Below are 20,090 nucleotides of genomic sequence, written 5' to 3' on the forward strand. Positions count from 1 at the left end.
GGGAGGGGGGGCAGTATGAGAAGGAAGTGGGAGGAGACAGGAGAGGGCCCGCCCACTTCCGGGTGTGGCTTAGCTTGCTGCTGGGGCACTGGCGTCCACCAATGACGCCCAGGCAGGCCTTGCATTGAGATGCTGCAGGGGTCAGTGTGGTGACCTGGAAACAGCCTGCTTGCTCTTTTGGGGGCCCTGAAGGTATCCGGGTTCCCTTTGTTCATGCTTAAGTGTCTACTGGGCAAATAAACCACATTCCGTTAGCATCGGGTCCCCAAGCCTTGTCCCTTTACCAGGCCCAGAGTTCAGGCCAAAGTTCCTGGACCTTGGGAATTCCTAATAATTAACCCGGGATCCCCGCGGTGGAGCTCGGACAGGGAAGTCGCTGTTTCCAGACCCCAGGGTGCTGACTGCGAGCTGCTCTGAGCACCTCGGGACCCCAGCCTCCACCCCGCCCCTTCCATGTCCAGCTCTGCCTACTCCTCCAGAGGCCTGAGCAGGCCTCCTTGGGTGGATCCCGGGCACATTCAAGAAGACCTCTGGTGACACAGGACGCAGAGGGGAGGACTCTGCCGCTGGAGCTTTCCCTGTCCGGTCAGCACTCTTCACTGAGCCAGGCCTGAGTGATACAGCCAAGCCACTGCAGCTGACACACCGCCCAGAGGGGCTCCTTCTGAGGCGCCTTGTGAATTAGAGCTTGAAGCATGAACCAAAGCCCGCAAGTGCGATTTAGTCTAAGTGTTCTCATTCATTTTAATTCTAAAAATGCGACATCATAAAACGGCACACCTGGCCTGTTCACAAGCTAATGACGGCGTTTACCGCGGATATGAACTCGGGGGCTGTAACGGTAATGAAATTAGCAGCATTCACTGAACGTGGCCTCCTCGGTACCTTGCAGTTAGGTGGCCGCGGCACTCAACGAGGCAGGTGCCACAGTCAGCCCTGACTGACTCCCAGGTTGCAGACTAGAGACAGAGATTGGTAATTTGGCCAAAGTCACACAGCTAGTGGGTGAAGGTGCTTACCACCAACTCCGCGGTCCGAGTTTGATCCCCACGGGTCCACATGGTGGAAGAAGAGAGCTGATTAAAGTTTCCTGAACACACACACACACACACACACAGACACACACACACACACACACACACACACACACACACAGACACACACACACACAGGCACACACACACAGACACAGACAGACACAGACAGACAGACAGACACACACACACACACACACATACACACACACACACACACACACACACACACACGCACACACATTGAAGTGAAACTTTTTTTTCCCAAAGAAAGGCAGCTGCGATGTGTGTGTGTGTGTGTGTGTGTGTCTTGGTAGTGGGGTACAGTTCATTGAGGTGGGCCAGGAAACCTCCCCCTCCCCCACTCGTGAAGCTAACTGCTTCATGGGTGGGTGCCAAAGCCAGATCTGAAGTCCTCTTCATTTCTGCAGTCGTTCTGTGAGCCACACGGGATGTTTTGGACGGATGGACAGTGTCCCTGTCCATACACTGTCCCTGAAGCAGCTCCCAGCAATGCTTTCTCCACACCAGCTCCCCAACTCAGCTTCAAGAGAACATCCATTGTGGGGGGGAAGGGGTGAATCTGAAGATACCCCCAAGCAGGGCTACCCTCTCCACCATTCTTCCCAAATTTTTTCTTTCTTTCTCTTTTTCTTTTTTCTTTTCTTTTCTTTCTGTCTTTCTTCTTCTTCTTCTTTTCCTCCTCGTCCTCCTCGTCCTCCTCTTCCTCTTCCTCTTCCTCTTCCTCTTCCTCTTCCTCTTCCTCTTCCTCTTCCTCTTCCTCTTCTTCTTCTTCTTCTTCTTCTTCTTCTTCTTCTTCTTCTTCTTTCTTCTTCTTCTTCTTCTTCTTCTTCTTCTTTTTCTGAGGCAGGGTTTCTCTGTGTAGCCCTGGCTGTCCTGGAACTCATTCTGTAGACTTGGCTGGCCTCAAACTCAGAGATCCACCTGCCTCTGCCTCCTAAGTGCTGGGATTAAAGGCGTGCCCAGCTCCCCAGATTCTTTAATTCCTTCTAGATAGAACAGGTCCTTTAGTCTTGCCTTCCCTAGCCCCTGAACCAGGTTTAACTTTTTCATTCCCAGATATTCATTCATTCATTCAGGAACCAGAGTTTTACAGACCCTGTGGTGTAGGGGGTTGGGGATGGGGGACTTCCTGGGACAGTCCAGTGCCATGTGCTCTGAACAGAGAGAGCATCCCTGTGGAAGACTGAAGGTAATGTCAAGGCAGATCGGTGACTGAGAGAACCCTGGGAACTGGACCTTGGGGCGGGGTGGAATCAAGGAAGGAATGGAGGCTCTGGGCAGCAAAGAGAGCAGCTTTTGGTGACTGCGGAGGAGGGGCTGTCCCTGGGATCCTGAGTCACTCCCTGCCCTGTGTGCTGACAGCTGAGGCCTCACTGGCATAGAGTGCAGACCCTGAGTATCCAAGATGAGAGGAGGAGGCTTGAGCTAGGGGACATGCCTGGACAGGCTGCAGAAATTCTCAGATTTGCATGTGACTTAAAGGAACCCGGGGAACCTGGGTACAGGGGCTCAGGGCTCACTCCCAGCGTGAAGGGGCTGATTCGGGAAAGGTCGCCAGGAGGTTATCAAGGTCATTAAGGCTAGCCTGGGGTAGCTCCAGGTCACCCTAATCCAACCAGCGAGGCCTGATCTTTGTAGCAGAACGAAGTGCCAGGCTGGGCAGACATGCAGTTCATTGAGGTGGGCCAAGAGACCTCCACCCCCCCACCCCTTCCCCCACCCCCTTTCCCCTCCCCCACCTCTCCCCTCCCCCACCCCGGGTTAATTATTAGGAACATGTGTGCTTATTGAAGCTGACAGTCTCTAGCTCTTGTTTGACTTGTTTTCTTGGTGAGTGCCTCTGGCTCTGACCTCTGCCCCACAACGGCCATTCCTCAGGGATGGTCCAGCCTCTCAGGTAGTTGCCTTACATCTCCTTTAGTTGTACCTGGTTCTTGTCTCTTGTAACAGAGCCTCATGTAGCCCAGGCTGGCCTCAGGGAGAATGACCTCGAAGTCTTATCCTCCTGCCTCTACCTCCCCTCCCCGGGCGGGGCCTGGGGTCTTCCTAGTGCTCACCGGGTTGCCTCTCCACAGAAGGGGCGCTGAGACGCGGGCGGAGCGGGCTTTCTAGCCTCCCCGCCCCTTCCTCTGCCCCTCGCAACACCTACCGGCCCTGTTTCTGGAATGTCACCATCTCATTCTGTTCTATAAATGGAGCCTGCAGCCTGGCGTCTGCTGGGACTAGCTTTTTGTCTCGGTGGATCTCCCTGGAGATTCTCCCAAGCTGCTGTGCGAGTCCAGACCGTCTGGACGTTTGCAGGTAGAGTCAGGGAGAGTGGCTGGGAGCATGCGTAGTAGTCAGGTGGGGGAATCTGAGGAGGAATGTGGGGCAAGGAGCAGCCCCACCCTCCAAGCCCCCAAGTCATGTGGTCATGGAGAGGGTGAACGACATCACTCTAACGTGCTGGGATGGAGGAAGACCGAAGAATAACTCTAAGACCTTATAGGTGGCCTTCTCATTGGGGACAAAACACCGAGGTGGTGAAGACAATTCAGGGCTTGCGGTGGGAGGGGCTAGATCCCGGGGGAGCCACTGGGGCAGGAGTGGGGATGGGGGTGGGGGTAGGGCTGGGCTGGGGTAGTCCCTGGACATTTCCACCCCACCCCCTTTTTGCAGTCACAGGACACCAGAGAGCCCGCGCTATGCTGGGAGCGAGAGTTTGGCCCCACGTGAAAGGAGGGACGAGAACCCAGGGCCTTGTGCGAGCCAGGCTCGCCTTCTGTACCAGGTACGGCAGAAAGGAAAGGCTCAAAAGACAGGCTTGTGGCTCGATCTATCAAGCTAATGAAACGACGGACACCAGAGAGATGGGGTCCCCCCCCAAGAACGGCATGCGGAGAGAAGGAAAAGGCACCAGCCCAGAGGGGAGCTTCTCTTGTTAGGAAGATATTTAGAACAGTTCTCCGGGACGCAGAAGGCTCGGTGGTGGGCGGGACCACTCCTTGGCCGCGACTGCATAGCCGTGCAAATCCCTGGCTTCTATTTAAACTTTGCTCTCTCCTCAGGGCCGGTGGGTTTTGGTGGCATTTGCTGGATCTCTCTCTGTCTCTCTTCTCAGTGTGGTCACATTAAATAAATCTCCCTTTCTGCCTTCCTCTTTGTTTGTTTGTGTTTTTTTTTTGTTTTTTTTTTTTTGTTTTTTGTTTTTTTTGTTTTTTTTGTTTTTTTTTGTTTTGGTTTTGGTTTTTCGAGACAGGGTTTCTCTGTGTAGCCCTGGCTGTCCTGGAACTCACTCTGTAGACCAGGCTGGCCTCGAACTCAGAAATCTGCCTGCCTCTGCCTCCCAAGAGCTGGGATCAAAGGCGTGCGCCACCACCACCCAGCTTTTTTTTTTTTTTCCAATCGGCCTTCTAAAGGAATGTGCTCCTCTGTAACTGCAGAGCCAGGGCAACTTCATTATATAGTACAGGTCCGAGGCTCACAGAGAATGGGTGAGAGCCCTGCCTAGAGCTGTCAGGGTGTTTAGAAAGGTTGGAGGTCCAGTTAGAGATACTGTTGCTCCAGGCCAGACAGCAGGGTGTGGCCCCTGAAGGAAGGGCTCTCCTCTTCTCTCCTCTCCTCTCCTCTCCTCTCCTCTCCTCTCCTCTCCTCTCCTCTCCTCCCCTCCCCTCCCCTCCCCTCCCCTCCCCTCCCCTCTCCCCCCTCTCCTCTCCTCTCCTCTCCTCTGTTTTTCTTTTCTTTTTTCTTTTCTCTAGACAAGGACTCTTTAAGTACTCGGGCTATCCTGGAGCAGAGATCTACCTCCCTCTGCCTCCTGAGTGCTGGGATTAAGGGCATGCGCTCCCATGCCAGGCCGGAGAAGAGCCCAGTTTGAATCCCAGCCCAGTCCCATGGCAGCTGTGTCCTCCCAGCCTTGCAGGCTGGCCTCATCTGTGAAACCCGTGCCTGTCTTGTAGCTCTAGCACGTGGGTCTAGCAGACACCATGGCTGTGCTCGCTTCCCACACCCCTGAGGCGCAGGGCAGGTGCTGGGAGCCCAGGCCTCCAGTCAGCAAGTCCACAGTCTCAAGGGAAGAGCCACCACCACCTCTAGGCCCTCAGGCTCCACAGAGCCTAGAGACAGGTTAGTCAGGTAGGTAGACTGAGATACCCCGGGTAGACAGGCGTGCTGGACTTATGTTGCTGGTCCGCACAGTGCACCCCACAGGTTTCTGTTGCTTGTCTTCTTGTATAGCCCAGGCTAGTTTTGAACTATGTAGCCACAGGGATTGGAAACTTTTGATTCTCCAGCCTCTAAGTGCTGGGGTGACCATTTTCTGTCAGTCTGAGCTTTTGAAGGGAGATTGACACCAGCTCCTTCTTGGAACATATCAGTTCTTCAGAGTTAGGTGCCAGCCTAGGGTTTTATTATCTTGTTTATTTATTTGACCCATTTCCTTTAGCCCAGGCTAGCCTCAAACGCATGTAGCTAAGGAGGCTTTGAACTCGTGATCCAGACTGACAGATGTTTGTTTATGTATGTATGTATATATGTATGTATGTATGTATGTATATTTATATTTAGAGATGGGCTATCTGTCCTGTAGCCCAGGTTGGCCTGGAACTGGCTGTGTAGCCTTGAACCCTCTACTTCCATTGCCTAAGTAATTGTGATTACAGGAGAGTGTGCTACCACGCATGGTGCTTCCGTCAGGGTCTCTATTGCCAGGATGAAGCACCAGGGCCAAAGGCAACTTGGGTAGGAAAGGGTTTATCTGGTTTACACTTCCGCACTGTAGGCTATCACTGAAGGAAGTCAGGATCTCAAACATGGTGGGAGCCTGGAGGCAGGAGCTGCTGCGGAGGCCATGGAGGGGTGTTGCTCGCTGGCCTGCTCCCTGTGGCTTGTTCAGCCAGCTTCCTTTTACCAACCCAGGGGTGGCACCGCTCACCATGGGCTGGGCCCTCCCCCATCAATCACTAATTTTAAAAAATGCCCTCTGAGCTTGCCTACGCTGGGTCTTAATGGCAGCAGCTTCTCAAAGCACTCTCCCATCAGGATGACTCTCGCTTGTGTCAAGTTGACATAAAACTAGACAGCGCATCTTTAAAAAGAAGAAAAAGACATATTTTACCTCATCCGTGTGCCTACAAGTATGTATGTGTGTGCCTGGTACCTGAGAAGAAGGTGTGAAGTCTACTACAACTGTGGTTACAGATGGTCACGAGCTACTGTGTGGGTAGCAGGAGTCAAACTGGGTCCTCTGTAAGAGCAAAAAATACTCTAACCCACCGAGCCAATCTCTCCAGCCTCGGTTTCCTTTGCTTTGTATTGTTTGTTTTCTAAATACGAGTTTAGAATTAGAGGGACTTTTTTGGCTGTGGCCATGTGGTGTCCCATGGGCTGTCACTGACTGTCCTATTCACTGGATCCCTTAGAGCACTGGTTCTCAACCTTCCTCACACCCAGACCCTTAATACAGTTCCTCATGCTGTGGTGAACCCCTAGGCAAAAATTCATTTGGTTGCTATTTTATGACTGTAATTTTGCTACTGTTATGAATCATAATGTGAAGAATTTTGAAGACAGATAGTGCAGGGGGTCGCGACCCACAGGTTGAGAACCCTTCCCCAGCCAGCGCAGCCTGCTACAGAGGACAGAAGTGGATGAAGATTGTTGCCTCCCCATGGGCCGCATCTCTTCCAGGACACCACATTACTGTGTGTCATTAGTGAGACTTAATTGTATTAGAAGCAGAACAGGTCTTGGCCTCCTCTGGCCTCTGATGGTGTCCCTGAACGGGACATCTCCACTGTGCGGAGGAGTATAGTTGGCACGGTTTGAACAGAATCTCTCAGGCCTTTTCCCCAGACCAGATTTAGGAAGACTCCAGAGAAAGGTGCCCCTGCCCCCATCACAGCAAGGGCCCAGACGGGGCGGGACTTGGTCACGTGGGTGGTGTGTCTGAGGAAAAGTTTCCTCGGTCGTCCTCCCCGCCCCCACCTTTCACTGGCTCCCGGAAGCCGGTCCCAGAGTGCTTGAGGGAGCTGGTCAGTCTGGCTTCTGGTCCAGCTGGCCTCTTGAGTGTATGCTTTGGTTGGGAGGTGTAAGCCAGGTTCTTGCATATGCATAGCTACCACTGAGCCACACCCCCAGCCCTTCAGGCAACAGGAGGTCTGTGCAGCTCAGGTCGCCTTTAAACTCACGATAAACCCCTACCTCCATCCCCTGAGAGCTGCGATTTGATATTGCGCGTCTTTTGGGGTTTGATATCTATTTATCATCATCCATGTACATGATTTGTGTGTGTGTATGTGTGTGTGTGTACACGCAAACAGGTGCCCATGTATCACAAAGTACTTGTGTGGAGGTCAGAGGATAACTGGGTGTCCTCAGTTCTTGCCTTTCTACCTTTTATATGGATTCGAGGGGTCAAGCTCAGGTCATCAGGCCTATGTAGCCAAGGCTTTACCATTTTGCAGGCCCAAAAGATTGTCTGTGCTGGAGACCCTCTATGACCTGACCCCTCAGCCCAGGCCAAGTGCTGTGCCCGTGCCTTGCTGGTCTCTGTGACTGTGGTAACTCATCATGACACTCATCATGATAAGACTTGATGTCCTAGCAGCGTTATAGCCAGGCAGGGCAGAAACCCCACTGGGTGGTTCCTCTGGCAGTGTTTTGTTTTTCCGTCTGTGACACAAAGCCTTGAAACGGCCGTTTGAGTCGTTTGGGCTTCTTATGGAAATAGAGACATATATTTCTGGCTGCTGTTTTGATATCTTTAGCAGCATGTGGTGTCTCTCCTCCCAGGCTCAAGGTGGCTGCAGCATCTCTACCATCACTACAGTATTCCAAGTGGGCTTGGGGAGGTGGATGGTATTGCCCTCATTTGCACAGGGGGAAACTGAGGCATGGAAGCTATGAGCCTGTACTCTGAAGAGGGGCTCTGGGGATGCGGCATCTCCAGCATGGAGTCAGTTATTCCCTGATAGTGAAATGGGCATCTCCCAAGGTCCCTGGTTCAAGGTGCCTGGTGACCTGGGGTGGGGGACAGTAAGCATGGGGCCCTGGTGTTTGACACTTCAGCTCCTGTGGGTGGTCACGCTGGGGATTCAACCCCTGGGAATTGATCCCTGGGCTGTGAGTGGATTCCAGCGGTTGGGACTGACCCTGGAGACCCCAACCAGGCCTATGAGAGAGCTGCAGGGTGGAGAGGGCTGGGGTCAGCAAGGCATTGACCCAGGCTGCTTGTCTGGTCTCATTGAGTCAGAATATGGCATGGCAGAGGTTACCCAGGGGCAGAGGACATTCAGGCCTAAGTCTAGCTGGTGAGACAGCCTTCCCTCCTACCCCCCATCTGGAAGCCATGGCTGGGACCCACAATGCACTGCTCTCTAGTCTGGAAGAAGGGGGAGGGTGTGGCCATCTCTTTAGGAGGACAACAATGCTCTCCTGTTCTGGTTTACTGTTTTGGTTTTTCAAGACAGGGTTTCTCTGTGTAGCCTTGGCTGTCCTGGAACTCACTCTGTAGACCAGGCTGGCCTCGAACTCAGAAATCCGCCTGCCTCTGCCTCCCGAGTGTTGGGATTAAAGGCGTGCGCCACCACTGCCTGGCTCCACCACTGTCCTTGTAAAAAACGTTTTTTTAGGGTTACAGCCATGCCTCTCTGTGTAGCCCAGGTTGACCTCCAATTCATAATCCTTGGCGGTCTTGAGCATTAAGATTGCCGGCCTGTGCTTGCTGTGCCGGCTCCAGCTTGCCTGCGTTTATGGGTTAACTAAGGCAGCTTTAGGATCACAAGGGCAGAGTTCAGCAGTTGGGACAGCAACCACACGGCCCACAAGGCTTAGCACACCGACTGTCTGGCCCTTTGCAGACTTGCTGCTGGCCTGGGCCTGTACAGAATGCAGCTGGCACCAGGATCGGTGGGCGGGCCTTTCTGAGAGTGAGATGGAAGGACGGGCTAGGAGGCCTGGGAGACAGTAGAGGCCCTGAGGTATGGGTTTGAGTTAGGACAGATTCAAAAACCCCTCTCTGCCAGCCGTGCCAGAGGCTAAGACATCCACATGGGGGGCTTTGTGAGAAAAGAGGCTACTTAGTGGTAGAGATACAGGGAGCAGACACAGGGTGGGGAATGAGGGGGGATGGAGTGAAGGGATGGGAGGAGTGGGGGTGGAAGGGGGGCGTGGGGGTGAGGGTGGGGGGATAGGGGTGGGGTTCTGCCTCTGCCAGAGGCTGCATTCCGAGCGAGCAACCGGCTCAGACAAGTTCCTTGGGCTTGTGGCCCTAGAGGACCAGGCCATATGATTTTCCAAGAGAAGCCAACTTGCAGTTGGGTTTCCTGGGAAATCTGGTTTTTATCCAGTGGTAGTTAATTGCATTTTTTGAAGTCACAAAGGGAGCAGGCACAGGAATGCCTGGCCCTGCAGGCTTCAAGGTAGGGAATTTAGGGGTGGGGTAGGTGGAGACCGACTGCAGGGTGGGCCCGGCTGAGCCCCTCCTGCAGCCCCCAGCAGCTTGGCGGTGGCCGCCGCCCCCCAGGCTGGGCAGGATGGTGTCGGGTTTCCAGTCTTGACCTAGCCCACCCCGGAGCTGTGGAGCGATCCCGCGTAGGAGTCTGGAGCTGGGGGTGGGGAGCCACCTGCGGGTGAGACTTCCGGTGTGTGCTTGTTACTGTGTCACCCCGGAATCTGAGCGGTGGGTGGCAGGCAGGGTTGAACCCCCAGACTCATAGTTAGGGCTTCCCTGGGTGAGGTCCAGCCCGCCAGGCCTTTAAAGGGTGTCTGCACCCTTTACAAAGTTCCCACACTTGGCCGCGTCCTGGACCTGCGGGCTCCGGTCGACCTGGCTTTTGAGGCTTTGGTGAAAGCGGTCCACATCCAGATGGATTTCCCCTGCCCCGGGCGGCCGTGAGTCTGAGCTGAAAGTGACAGCTGACTCGGGGCGATCTGGCTGAAGCAAAGAAATTCTGTGACTCGCGAACAGGCAACTTCCAGTATGGGGCCCAAATCGAATCTTGAGAGCCAAAGAGCGGTACCGGGCTCTTCCTTGCTCAAGGCCCCACTCTGTGTCCCTTGGGCACGGCGTTCGTGGGCGGGCCCTGCGTGGCGGCACTCTGCAACCTCAGGGAGAGTAACCCAGAGAGGAACAGCGTGAGGATCCCGAGGTGGCTTCTCATTGGGCCTGACTGGGTCATGTGCTCAGCTGCCCCAGTAGCTGTGGGCAAGGGCAGGCCAGGCTGTTGGAGCGCTGGGCAAGACCAGCTTGGCCAAGAGAAACCGGCCCGGAAGCGGAAGTGCACAGATCAGGCCAGCCCTCGGCCCCCATCTTCTGCAGGGCAGTCAGGAGAGTATTAGGGGCTTGAGGTGATAGAGCAAAGCCCTCTGCCTCTTCCATGGCGGGTTCTCCAATCACTTAGCCTGGAGGTCACTCAAGTAGGAGCCCCCGCCCCACCCCCCACCCCAACACGATGCCTGGCTCCTGGTGGAATGGAGCTATACCAGCTTTACAGACGTTCTTGGGGTCCAGGGTGGAGTCACTTTTGGGAAAGAAAAGCCAGCCCAGTTGAAGGGGCTTGTTTCTGGGGAGCCCTTGGAGTGCATTGTTAGATCCCCCTTTCTAAACTCATAAGCTCCAGCAGGTAATAGTCCTTGGTGGCGGAGCTTCCCCACACCCCCAATCCCTCTTTTCTTGGCTACCCGAAGCCAGCAGTGGGATTTCTTCCCATTGCCAAGAGAAAGGCCTGGTGCCAGCCCGTGCTGAGTTAGCCCAGTAGACTTGGAGCTGGACCCTGGCACAAGCTGCCAGGGCCTCCCATTGCTTCTGGATTCCAGTAGAGTTGGGTTCAATTCTCTCTTCTTTTGGAAATCTGTCTTCATGTTGGTAGAAACATTTCAGGAGGGAACAGAGGATCTGGGTGGGGTGTAGTAGTATTGGCTTTTGGCTAGGACTCAAAAGGTGGAGGCTGGAGGATCAGGAGTTCAAAGCCAGCCTCTGCTAGGGAATTCAAGACATTCGACCCTGTTTCAGCCCTACCCCAACCCTCCCCTAAAAGCAGGAGGGTCTCTGTGGCGCTCATCTGGGGCTGGGATACTGACTTTAGCCTGATCTTGGCACTCACATTCTGTTGGAATCTACCCTCTAGCTAGGTAGAGGCGGCTGCTGGGAAATCTCCCCTTCCAAAGTTACACTCATCACAAGCCAGAAACTGGATGTGTGGGGCTTCCTAAGAGTTTCAAGATTTGTTTTTTGTTTTGTTTTTGAGACAGGGTTTCTCTGTATAGCCCTGGCTGACCTGGAGCTCACTATGTAGACCAGGCTGGCCTCGAACCCACAGAGCTCTGCCTGCTTCTACCTCCTTAGTGTTGGAACTAAAGGTGTGTTCCATCACACCTGGCTGCTTCCTTTTTAAGTTTATTTATATTAGCACGAGTGTTTTGTCTAAATGTAGTTCTGCGCAAAGTGTGTATGCTTCTGGTTCACGGCAGACAAAGGGTGTCGCCAGATGCTCCGGGATTAGGGTTTACAGCCACGAGCCTCCGCCCTCCGCCCTCCGCGTGGATACAGGGGGAGCCAGTGCTCTCAGCAGCCCAGCCTCCTGTCCAGCCCGCACGTGCACTCCCTGTTTCTTTTCTGCGTATGGGCTTTTGCTTGCATGTGTGTCTGTGCGCTATGTGTTTGCCTGGTGCTAGAGGAGGTCAGGGTGAGAGCATCAGATCCTCTGGACCTGGAGTTTAGACAGTTGTAAGCCGCTCTGTGGGTGCTGGAAATCAAAACCGAAACTAGTTCCTCTGAAGAGCATCTGATGCTCTCAACTTCTGAGCATCTTTCCAGCCTCCTGCATGCACATGCTTTCTTTCTTTTTCTCTTTCTTTCTTTTTCTTTCTTTTTTTCTCTTTCTTTCTTTCTTTCTTTCTTTCTTTCTTTCTTTCTTTCTTTCTTTCTTTCTTTCTTTCTTTCTTTCTTTCTTTCTTTCTTTCTTTCTTTCTTTCTTTCTTTCTTTCTTTCTCTTTCTTCCTTCCTTCCTTCATTCCGTCCTTCCTTCCTTCCTTCCTTTCTTTTAAATTTACTTATTGTATGTAAGTACACTGTAGCTGTCTTCAGACACACCAGTAGTGGGCATCTGATCTCATTATGGATGGTTGTGGGCCACCATGTGGTTGCTGGGATTTGAACTCAGGACCTTCAGAAGAGCAGTCAATTCTCTGCTGAGCCATCTTTCCAGTCCTACATATGCTTTCTTAACACACACACACACACACACACTGAAGGCTGAAATTTCAGTCCAAAATAATGAGCCTGTTGAGAAGGTAGTCTTCTGTTGAGAAAGTTGTCTTCGGGTATAATTGATACAATGAGATATGATGACGGAGAGGAGGAAAGGGTTTATTTAATGTAGCTTACACTTCCATATCATTGTCCATCATTGGAGGAAATCAGGACAGGAATTCAAGCAGGGCAGGACCCTGGAGACAGGAGCTGATGCAGAGGCCACAGAGGAGTGCTGCTTACTGGCTTGCTCGGCCTGTTTTCTTACAAAACCTAGGACCACCAGCCCAGGGGTGGGCCTGGGCCTTCCCTCACCAATCACTAAGAAAATCTTCTCCAGGCTTGCCTACATCAAGCCCTGTTTGGACAGACTTTGTACAACCAGCATCTTAAGTTCAGGGCAGGGAGGGTCCTGTGTGTAGAGGAACAGTTGTGTCCAAGTTCATAGTTCGCTGCCTCAGCTTCCAAGATGGTCTCTGAGCCCTGGGGCTATAATTTGTTTTTTAATTGTACAGTTTTGTCACTATTGTGGTTTTGGTGATAGTTCTTACTATGCAGCCTGGCTGTCCTGGAACTTGTTCTGTAAGCCAGGCTAGCCTGGAACTCAGAGATCCACCTGGCGCTTCCTTGTGACAGCTGGGATTAAAGACCTGGGCCACCATGCTGCTCTACATTGGACTCTTAAAGTGGTAAACGCTGTGGGGGTGGTGGGGTGGTGGGGTGGTGGTGTTAGCTGTTGCTCTTGTGGAGAACCTGGGTTTGATTCCCAGCATCCACATGGTGGCTCACCACCCCCTGTAACTCCAGTTTCAGGAGATCCAACACCCTCTCATGATGTCCATGCGCACCAGCCACACCCAGACATGCAGGCAGAACACTCATATAGATAAAATAAATTCTAAAGTAGTAAATAAACTTGAAATTGTGCTAATTTTGGTGATTAGGAGTCTGGCAAATGGGTCCCTGAGTTTGAAACCAGTTCAACCCACATGCTGAGTTCTAGGCCCCACTCCCCACCCCCAGAACTACATAGTCTATTTAAAACGAAAACCAAAAAAAAAAAAAAAAAAAAAAAAAAAAAAAAAAAACCCAAAAAACCCAACAACCCCCCAAACCCCAACCAACCAACCAAACTAAATGCAACAACAACAAAAAACAAACCAAACCAAACCAAACCCCAACCTGTCCCGAGGACATATGCTTGATCCTTAACACCTGTGTCAGGTGGCTCATAACTGTTCGTGACTCCTGGGTATCCTACACTGTGCTGTGTTACAGACTTTTCCTGGGGAGACACAACACACACGTCTACTCACCCCAGAAAGGGAGCCTTGACAGACCAAAGTAACGATTGCACCAATGCCCAACTTGGTAAGTTTTATTGGGGTTATTTACAAGATTATGGGATAGGGGTTGCTTACAGGAGCAGAAACGACCCAAAGTCACACTAGCAAGTGTCTACCCCAGCACAGGTAACAGCTCATAAAAGCAGAAACCAGAAGCACACCATGCAGGCTGCAGGCAGCGCAGCAGGTCAGAGTGTCTGCTCCTGGTGCCGGGTTGCTCCGATGATCTAGGCAGCTCCGCTGGTCTGGGAGGTCTCTCAGCAGCCTTTTCTTTTTTTAAAGATTTATTTATTTATTATATGTAAGTACACTGTAGCTGTCTTCCGACACACCAGAAGAGGGCATCAGATCTTATTACAGATGGTTGTGAGCCACCATGTGGTTGCTGGGATTTGAACTTAGGACCTTTGGAAGAGCAGTCAGTGCTCTTAACTGCTGAGCCATCTCTCCAGCAGCCTTTATTTTAATCTTCTGTTTGGAGCGTTTTGATCTCAGAGTAAACAGCTACACACTACAGACGACATAGTTTTTATTTCTACAGTCACACATATTGTGTATGTGTGGTGTGCTGTAGCGCAAGTGTGGAGGTCAGACTGGGAACCAGCGCCCTATTGCTGCCCTGTGGGCTGTGGGGGACTGAACTTAGGTGGTCAGCTTTGGTGGCAAACATCCTTCCTTCTGTGCTATCTCTGACCCCAACGATATGTTAAGCAAATTCAAGACAAATATTACAGTAGAAAATTGCATTCACTAATTATGTTGCAAAGGGATAATTTTGTATGTAAAAAGCATCTACAAATAAAAAACTAGAGCCAGGCGCGGTGGTCTCGCCTGTAATCCCAGCACTTGGGAGGCAGAGGCAGGAGATTTCTGAGTTCGAGGCCAGCCTGGTCTACAGAGTGAGTTCCAGGACAGCCAGGGCTATACAGAGAAACCCTGTCGAGAAAAACAAAACAAACAAACAAAAAACCCTAGGGTATATAAGCAGGCACTCCACAAAAACACTAAGGGACTTAGCCAAAGTCTAAGAAGCCTCTTGGGTTTCAATCCTTTGTTCCTTTGTGCGAGTGGGGGTGCACCATGGCGCGTGTGTAGATGTGAGAGCTCAGGTTCCTGTATCAGTCTTCACCTTGCATCTTGTCTGACAGAGGGGCTGTCCTTTTTGTGACTCTCATTTGCCACTGTGGATGCTGGCCATGAACTGGATTCCATCTCATCACAGGAGCCCTGGGGCTACATGGGTCTGGGGAGTCTTCACACCTGAATGACAAGCTCTTTGCCCGCTGAGCAACCTTACCAGTTCTCTCTCTTAAGTTGCGTCTCCTATGTGTAGCTCTGACTGGCCAGGAACGCAAAGATCTGCCTGACTAGGATTATAGGTGTATACTACTACTTGTGTTGTGTTGTTTTATTTATTTATTTTTTTTAAAGACAGTCTCTTGGGAGGCAGAGGCAGGTGGATTTCTGAGTTCGAGGCCAGCCTGGTCTACAGAGTGAGTTCCAGGACAGCCAGGACTATATAGAGAAACCCTGTCTTGAAAAAACCACCCCCCCCAAAAAAAAACAACAACAAAAAAAACCCCCAAAAAACAAAAAAACCAGGTACTTATGGGGCTGGAGAGACAGGGCAAAGTGTTTCTGCTCCTGGGTGGTGGTGGTGCACACGTTTGATCCCAGCACTTGAAAGGCAGAGGTGGCGGATCCCCGAGTTCAAGGCCGGGACTGGTCTACAGAGTTTCAAGACAGCCAGAGCTACACAGGGAAACTATACCTTTAAAAAACAAAAACAAAAGCCGGGTGGTGGTGGCCCACACCTGTAATCCCAGCACTCTGGGAGGCAGGGGCAGGCAGATTTCTAAGTTCGAGACCAGCCTGGTCTAGAGTGAGTTCCGGGACAGCCAGGGCTACACAGAGAAACCCTGTCTCCAAAATACCAAAAAAACCAACCGCCCCTCCCAAAAAAACCCAACCCAAAAACAAGAAAGTAAAGGAAAAAAAAAAGTGCTTGCTGCTTTTCCAGATGACCAGAGTCCCCCCCCAGCACCCACACCCGCCGAGCAGCTCGCGATTGCCTGACTCAAGCTCTAGGGGATGTGAGGCTCTCTTCTGACTTCCTTCTCTCTGTGGGCAGCTGCATGAGTGATACACACAATCATATGGGAAGAGAAAAAGTAGCCACACATCAGGAATGGGGTTCCTTTTTCCCCTCAAAGCTTTTATTTTTATTTTTTTTGAGACAGGGTTTCTTTGTGTAGCCCTGGCTGTCCTGGAACTCACTCTATAGACCAGGCTGGCCTCGAACTCAGAAATCCGCCTGCCTCTGCCTCCCAAGTGCTGGGATTAAAGGTGTGCGCCATCACTGCCTGGCAAAGCTTTTATTTCCATGTATATATGTTTTTTTTAAATTTATTTTTTAATTTATTCACTTTATATCCTGCTCAATGCCCTCTTCCTGGTCACGCCCTCCCACAATCCTTCCGCCCTTCTCCTCTGAGTAGTGGGCCCCAGTGGGTGTCCCCCAACCCCACACTTCAAGTCTCTGTGAGGCCAGACAAGGCACCCCAGCTAGTAGAACATCTCCCATGGACAGTCAACAGCTTTTGGGATAGTTCCCGCTCCAGTTGTTTGGAACCCTCATGAAGACCAAGCTCACATCTGCTACATCTGTACAGGAAGGCCTAGGTCTAGCCTGTGTATGTTCTTTGGTTGATGGTTCAGACTGAGAGTTCCAAGAGTCCAGGTTAGGGGCCCACAGCAAGCCATGTCTATAACCCCAGCAATGTACATTTAGAAGGACAACTGTGCAGATCTCTCTCTCCAGTCTTCCTCCATCTGCCTGGCCCCTGTGGGTGCTGGATTCAGTCTCCTCAGCACCTGGGACTTGATTCCAAGCAGACTGGTTAAGAGTCTTGGGTGGAGTCTCTGGGGTGGGATCTGAATACATGGTCTCTGCAATTCCAGCTGCTGGCAGTCTGGCCGGCACCTGTCTGTCCTGATCCTTGTTACACCACAACCGATTCCACAGGCTCTCTGGAAGGGAGCCATGGCAGTCATTAGGCTGCCCAAGAGACCTATTTCCAGCAGGCAAGGGATGAAAGACTGTGACTATAGTGTCCCTGTCTTTCATTTTCTTGGGGCTCACATGGAGCTGGCTCAAACTTGTTTCTGATTTGTCGATACATCCTCCCTTAGCTCCAGAGCACTGACCTACACCGCGGGCAGCCAGGATGCCCTGTGACTGTGCTGCTAGTGGGTGGCTCTCTGCTTCAGATGAACCCATCCTACCAGCCCAGACAGTCAATCCAGGTAGTTTGCTCGGTACTGGAGGGGGAGTCCCTTCTTAGGGCAGAGAATGAGAGGCACCTTACAAACAGGTGTCTGTCTAGAATGAAGGTGACCCTTAGGTGGGTGACTTCAGACCCTGAGCTGTTGCTGACAGCATCACCCGTCAGCCCCTCTGTTCTGGCACAGCCAACTGATGTTTCCTTGAGCATGAGCTAGTCACCTGCAGGGAGGCTTCTGATAATCTCGAAGAGATCCAGGTGTTAGGAAGATGACTCAGTGGATAAAGGCACTTCTTTAGTAAGCCTAGTGACCTGAGTTTGCTCTCTGGCACCCAGAAAAATGACACTAGTAATTTATTTTTTATTTTATTTTTTGTATTTTTGAGACAGGGTTTCTCTGTGTAGCCCTGGAACTCACTTTGTAGACCAGGCTGGCCTCGAACTCAGAAATCCGCCTGTCTCTGCCTCCCAAGTGCTGGGATTAAAGGTGTGCGCCACCACTGCCTGGTGACACTAATCATTCTCAAGGACCATAAAGTGGTTAAGGCATTTGGGTCACCACTGCCAAAGGGAGCACATTTTCTGGAAAGAGCTTTGAGCTGGAGGCCTAGCTGGGCTTGCAATCCGACTTCAGTACCACCTACCACAGCAATGTGATCAGAGTTCAGCTGCTAAGTCTCTGGATCCCTTTAACATTCCAGAATCAAGAAGTCTCATACAAACTCTAGCCTTTACTCTTGATTTTCCTTCATATTTTTTCCTCAGACGAGACAAGGTTTGTGTATCCTCGGCCTTCTAGGTGCTCAGACTGAAGACTAAAGCCCATCTCCACGTTGGGCTGATTTCTCCTTTAAGCAGAGCAGGTCTCACAGCTTTCATCCCTCAGCACACAGTAGAAGCTGGCGGCAGTCCATGCCGGGGAGGTGGCACAGAAAGTACTTGTCTAGCATGCAAAAACAAACAAAAACAAAAAAGGCAACAACAACAACAAAACTGGGTTCCATTTCCAGGACCATACAAATCATCATGGTAGTTGGTGATCAACGGTCATCCTAGTACTTGGGAGGTGAAGTTCCTCCCCACTACTAGAGGCCATGGTGGCATGGTTCCACAAACTGTCTAGGGATGCCAACCTGTTGCTGTACATGCAACCCAGGACAGCAGGCATGTCTTGGAGGCTGCCTTCCTCTGGCTCCAAGGCAGGGTCTGATTCCCAGACGGCTGCCCTAAGGACCCAGTTGTGCCACCTGGCTCTAGCAGGCAGTACTCTAGAAAGGCCCTTGTGTTTCCAGCCTTGTTATTTGCCCCTAAAAGGTCTACTGGGGCATACATCTGGAGAGGGGTCATATGAACATCATATTTGAATGTAAAAATGACTTACAGTGGTGTCTTCTTTTTCTGTGCCTCCTCTCTGAAGAACTTTGAAAGTGCAACCTAAGGAATTCCAGGAGGGATATTGACTACCTTCTGCCTCCAGTCAGTCTCAACAGATCCCTGTCCACACTGCAACCGCACTAAACTCTTGTCTAAGTTGAAGTTCTAGCCGATGGAAAAGCCTTCAGGATAGAACTGGGTGCCATCTGAAGTCAGGCTCCCTGTAGCTGAGAGGAGATATTGCTGTTAAGTTGGAGTGTTCTTCTGGAACGGCATCACAGGTAGTCTTTCCCCTTTATTATTGTTTAGGATTTCCCAGATCTTTCACATCAATGCTACACTGAACCAGGCATCCAGTTGGTTCTAGGTCTGAACCACAGGCAGGGTTAGAAAATCAGCAAGTAGGACAAACCATTGCTTGACATAGTCCTATGTAGTGTTCTGTGAACATTAGATTTCTCATTACCTCACGTTGAGGGCATATTCTGGGCCCCATTTTAAGAGTCCAGTACAGGCAGGGCTCTCTTGTGGGCGGGAGGAACCACTTGACAAGTAGCCAGAATACTCACTTCTGCTGGTGAGTCCCCATCTCTAAATACTTGGACACTCATTCTGCCAACAAGCACTGAGATCAAACGGACACTTAGGTAAGCAAGGACGCTGACCCTACCTGGATTTGAGAACATCTGAACTACTTTTTTCTGCCTGACGACTATGGGAACTGTGCAGTGAGTGGAGAGACAAATCATGAAGTAGAATTTACAGCCACACAAAATTTCAAGTGCATGAAGACAAGGAAGGACCTCTGGGATTAAGATATTCTTTGGAAGCTCTATAGAATCTTTAAGCTTAGAGGTCCAGGCAGTTTCTGAAGTATGGTGGCAGCGTGCATAGCTCTTAAGTTGAATGTCTGTTAGATTCAGCCAAAAGCAGACAGGAGCAGTGGGTTTCTTTCAAAATGGCTTTTATTGAGACACTTTCAGAGCTGCAGCATGATTTCCAGTTGGGAACTCCATCTCCACAGTAGCTAAGCCCTTTTTGTGCTAAGGTTTCACACCATCCACGTGGCAGGGGAGCACCTAGACTGTACAGAGAAGTTCAGGAAGGACCACAAACCTCACTTCCATCCTACCTGTACCAGTCTCATTAGTGGTCCTTTGCAGATCTAAATTTCCACAAATGGAAGGTGGCTTAAAAAAAAATATCAGCTGGTGTTTCTGATTGGGTGACTTTAGCACATGGACATGGAAATAACCCTCCCACGGGCCAGAGCTGCTGCACACATTTCTAGTGTATCCCGGTAACCAACTAGAAGCTCCAAGCCAGCCATAGCAGCGCATGCTAAAACTGTCCATTATCCTTTACTAAGTCAGGAAACAGTTTCCTTGAAAGAGGCTCAGCAGTCCTGAAGGTGGCCACTTCTGACTTCTCTAAGGCAATGTAGCTGAGAGGTGGCTGACCTCCTCCAGCACAAAGAATTCCCACCCTAAACGCCCTCCCACTTCTGTCCCCTTACTGTATTCTGCATTTAGCCTGTTCTCAGAAATCTCTTGTCCAGTCAATGTACCAGCTCCGCCAAGTGCCCCAAATATGCGCTCTCCAGTCTTTCTCTTCAGGGCAAAATAGTCAAAAGACTCCGGAGGCAGAGCAGCTACCTGTTTGGTACAAGTGTTGCCACCAGAGGGAATGAACAGCACACAGGGTAGACCACCGGGATCCATAGTTAGTCCTTCACTATGACCTCTACATACAGACCGAGGCTCTGCTCCTTATAAGAACAGGAACTGAAAACCTCAAG

This window comes from Apodemus sylvaticus, chromosome 5 (genome assembly GCF_947179515.1).
Source record: "Apodemus sylvaticus chromosome 5, mApoSyl1.1, whole genome shotgun sequence".
Lineage (NCBI taxonomy): Eukaryota > Metazoa > Chordata > Mammalia > Rodentia > Muridae > Apodemus > Apodemus sylvaticus.